The 4,974-nt window shown below is 37.6% G+C and overlaps 1 pseudogene; it reads left to right on the top strand.

Moving 5' to 3' along the window:
- Window positions 1-4,035: 4,035 nt before the first annotated feature.
- Window positions 4,036-4,974, top strand: LOC148776939 (olfactory receptor 4K13-like; annotated as a pseudogene).

The raw sequence follows: 4,974 nt of genomic DNA, 5'->3' as shown, positions 1-4,974 counted from the left end.
GAGGCCTGGCGTGCTGCAGTTCATGGGGTCACAAAGAGTGGGACATGACTGAGCAACTGAACTGAACTGAATTCTTATTCTGGGCTTCCCTGGTGGCTCAGTGGTGAAGAATTTGCCTGCCAATGTGGGCAATGCAGGTTGAACCCCTGTGTCTGCAAGATCCCCTGGAGAAGTAAATGGCAGCCCACTACAGTGTTTTTGCCTCAGAAATCCCATGGACAGAGGAGACTGGTGGGCTCTAGTCCATAAGGTAACTAAGGAGTCGGACATGACTTAGCAACTTAAACAACTCTTGTTCTAGTGCTCCTTTAGAAGACTGAGATTTAATACATGTAACATATGTGATGTATATGGGAAATAGTTAAGTTATAGGATGCATGAAATGGATAATAAATGCAGTGGAAATTATCATGAGTTTCAAATTTATGGAGGGTTTTTATTGTGTATAAGAGAGGCCTTAATGCGCTCTGAAGGGTTTGGTTATACGACAAAGGAATTTGTGTAGCTAAGAAGGAGAAAACAAGCAAGGATGGGGGAAAAAAAATGCGTGAAGAATGTAGAATGCCATGAAGTTTCTGCTGAAAGAGATGTTGAATTTTTTCAATACTAGAAAATAGTATTGGATTGGTTGGTGAAGGGCTGACTATGAAGACCTAAGTACATTTGGGGACTCATAATATAGTTAGAAATTTATATAAGTTTTTAAGAAAACAATGATATGATGAAAACAGAATTTTTATGGGAAATGTTAAAATCCTAAAATCAACTGCATTTGTGGGGTGATTATATATGCATCATCTATTGATGTAAAATCAAATTCTGTATAGCTGCAAAAAGTTTATAATTTTTGTGCACTCATATGAACATATCTTTAATTTTTAAGTGAAAAACCCAAGGGAAATAACTATGCGTGTAGCATGAACACTTGTTGTCTTATAAATATATACACTAATATACATAACACACACACAAACACTATATTAGTATGTTATTATTTTTTTTGAATGCTATCTAGGATACAAATGGCTTACAGTTAGTGATCCTGTTATGTGTGACATGGTATTTTTTCCCCATTAGTATAAGCTACTTTTTAAAAAGTAATCTAAAGGAAAACTATATTTTTAACAAATATTTTAAAATGGTGATTGTTTCTGTTTTAAAAGATTCAACATTCAATTTGACATATGATTAAAATTTCCAATTTCTATTGACTTTGCTCTATAACTAATTTTAATCTAGATCCTGAATATATAATGCATAATTCACTTATTCAACCATTCTTTCAACAGATATTTAAGTGTCATGCACAGATGCTAAAATGTGTATAAATTACTTTATGTGTTTCTTGAGAGAACTGTCCTGTTCTCTTTAAATGAAGTTTCAAAAATTAGATTTTAAAAAGGATCACTGTAAGGGATCCTTAAAATACTAGACTGTAGCCGAAAGGAGCTATAAACTTTCTAGACATGGAAATGAATACCTTTACAAACTTGATGTGATTTAGTACTTTATGTCAATTCATATTTCTCAGAGTAGGAAACTGGCCAAAAGATATGTTCATATAGTGAAAAATGCAGCCTCATTTGGAAAATGTATTAATACTATGAAGTTGTTTTGAAGAAACTGAATATACACCATTATGATGCTTTTTCTTTCTGTTTTTGATGATTGGGAGAGTAAATTGTAGGAAATTGATGGGATAGAGGCTTGGAGATGCATGGATATCCCCATTCACAGAAGGCACCTTCACATGAAAATATTTCTCCCTGTCTGCTGGGTATCAATGGGGCAAAAAGAAAGACTATATTTTATTTACTGAAGGAGATTTATAAAAACAGGTAATTTAGAAATCGTTTATGACTATGCTAAAGTGTTTGACTATGTGGATCACAACAAACTTGAAAATCCTTAAGGAGATGAGAATACCAGGCCATCTTACCTGCCTTCTGAGAAATCCGCTTGCAGATCAAGAAGCAACAGTTAGAACTGGACATGGAACAATGGACTGGTTCCAAATTGGGAAAGGAGTACCTTATATATAGAGTACATCATGAGAAACGCTGGGCTGGATGAAGAACAAGCTGAAATCAAGATTTCTGGGAGAATATCAATAACCTCAGATATGCAGATAACATCACCCTTAAGGCAGAAAGTGAAGAGGAACTAAAGAGCTTCTTTATGAGGATGAAAGAGGAGGGTGAAAAAGCTGGCTTAAAACTCAACACTCAAAAACCTAAGGTCATGGCATCCGGTCCTATCACTTCATGGCAAATAGATAGGGAAACAATGGAAACGGTGAGAGACTTTATTTTGGGGGGCTCCAAAATCACTGCAGATGGTGATTGCAGCCATAAAAGATGCTTGCTCCTTGGAAGAAAAGCTATGGCCTACCTGCTGCTGCTAAGTCGCTTCCGTCATGTCCGACTCTGTGCGACCCCACAGACGGCAGCCCACCAGGCTCCCCCATCCCTGAGATTCTCCAAAAAAGCAGAGACATTACTTTGCCAATCAAGGTCCGTCTAGTCAAGGCTATGGTTTTTCCAGTGGTCATGTATGGATATGACAGTTGGACCATAAAGAAGGCTGAGCACTGAAGAATTGATGCTTTTGAACTGTGTGGTGTTGAAGACTCTTGAGAGTCCTTTGGACTTCAAGGAGATCCAACCAGTCCATCCTAAAGGAAATCAGTCCTGAATATTCATTGGAAGGACTGATACTGAAGCTGGTCACTTGATGCGAAGAACTGACTCACTGGAAAAGACCCTGATGCGGGGGTAGATTGAAGGTGGGAGTAGAAGGGGACAACAGAGGATGAGATGGTTGGATGTCATCACTGACTCAATTGACATGAGTTTGCGTAAACTCAGAATTGGTGATGGACATGGAACCTGGTGTGCAGCAGTCCATGATATTCGCAAAGAGTTGGACATGACTGAGCGACTGAACTGGAAAGCAATTTTTAAAAAGCAAAGCTAGTCAAATCAGTTTTGCAATAAGCATGGGCTTAATTAGGTGATTTTACTGCAAAATTTGTATAAGCTAGTTGCCTCAAACTTTCTCAGTTATTTTGAAGCCTGTTACAGATATACTTGCGAGAAACAACCAGTGGTCCTCTATACAGCAATAAGCAAACAAAATACAAATAAATGAATACAAACCAGAAATGAAATAAAATCAGCTACATTTGGCTGTGGATTTTTTTCACCTTTTGTACTTTTTGCCCAGAATTCTAAAGTAGGCATCTGATGTGAATACAGTTAAATTTTGAGTGAATAAGTTGTATATTTATATATTTTTTAAAAATGTGTAATGACCACCACTAGTTAAGCTGTGAGACATTGTTGCACTGGAGCATGGAATGGAGCATGGAAAAATAAAGGTAGATTTCTCAGGAACTAAAAGCATATGTTTAAACCTTAATTTATGTTTTAATTCATAGTTCTTTACCAGAATATATTCCAAAATATAGTTCTTGTGAATCATGGGTATATTGTCTACATTTCTAATTTCCAGATTAAAAATTTCAATATTACTCTGTTGATATAAAACCCACCATAATTATCTAATGCATGGTTATCTTTATAGCACGAAGAGGCGTTTAGTGCCTTGTAGTCTAATTTTTTTATTTTATAGAGACGGAAACTTGACCACCAAAAGGAAAATGGCTTATTCTATGTTGCTCAATGAATGGCTCTGCTAGGTGTTGTATTGAAACCTTCTAATTCCAAGTTCACAGCCTTATAAAATTGAGGTTTCATAATTTTGTGGTTTCATAACTATTTTTATTTTTGTTTTTCAGAAATGTATATTCTGAATTCTACCCTTATTTGGATACTTCTCTGGACCTTTTAGTAAATCACTGACCAACAAAAATTCCCAAAAGTAGAAGGTGCTTATAAATTCAAATACCCTATCTAAATAGCGAAGTTGGTCATCAGTATGAACCACCCTTATGTAAGCATAATTTTCCTGCTCTTTATTCTTACTCATTTTGATTATTACAGGATTAAGTAGACAACCAGACAAGTGGATGACATGGAAAAGACAAACCATTCAGTGGTATCTGAGTTCATTTTGCTGGGACTTTCCAAATCTCAGAATCTTCAGATTTTATTCTTTCTGGGATTCTCTGTGGTCTATGGAGGGATTGTGTTGGGAAACCTCCTCATCTTAGTCACTGTGATCTTTGACTCATGCCTTCACACACCAATGTATTTTCTGCTTATCAATCTCTCCTGTATTGATATGATCCTGGCTTCTTTTGCTACCCCTAAGATGATTGTAGATTTCCTCCGAGACCGGAAGACCATCTCCTGGTGGGGATGTTATTCTCAGATGTTCTTCATGCACCTCCTAGGTGGGAGTGAGATGATGTTGCTTGTAGCCATGGCAATAGACAGATTTGTTGCCATTTGCTAACCCCTCCATTACATGACCATCATGAGCCCACGAGTGCTCACTGGGCTACTGCTATCCTCTTACGCAGTTGGATTTGTGCACTCGTCTAGTCAAATGGCTTTCATGTTGAATTTGCCCTTCTGTGGTCCCAATGTTGTGGACAGCTTTTTCTGTGACCTACCCCTTGTGCTCAAACTCGCCTGCGAGGACACCTATGTGCTCCAACTCCTGGTCATTGCTGACAGCGGCCTCCTGTCCCTGGTCTGCTTCCTCCTCCTGCTTGTCTCCTACACGGTAATTATTTACTCTGTCAGGCACCACACTGGCAGTGCTTCCTCTAAGGCTTTCTCCACTCTCTCAGCACACATCACAGTAGTGACTCTGTTCTTTGCCCCTTGTGTCTTTATTTATGTATGGCCCTTCAGCAGATATTCCATAGACAAAATTCTTTCTGTGTTTTATACGATTTTCACACCTCTCTTAAATCCTATTATTTATACATTAAGGAATCAAGAGGTAAAAGCAGCCATTTGGAAGATAAAGACTCGACATACAAATTCAAAGCACGCTTTGTAG

The sequence above is a fragment of the Moschus berezovskii genome, chromosome 9 (assembly GCF_049115385.1).
Source record: "Moschus berezovskii isolate FMDL1 chromosome 9, NW_MosBer_1.0, whole genome shotgun sequence".
NCBI classification, from domain to species: domain Eukaryota; kingdom Metazoa; phylum Chordata; class Mammalia; order Artiodactyla; family Moschidae; genus Moschus; species Moschus berezovskii.
Note: the sequence above shows the minus strand (reverse complement) of the source record. Positions and strands in the feature narration are given on the sequence as shown.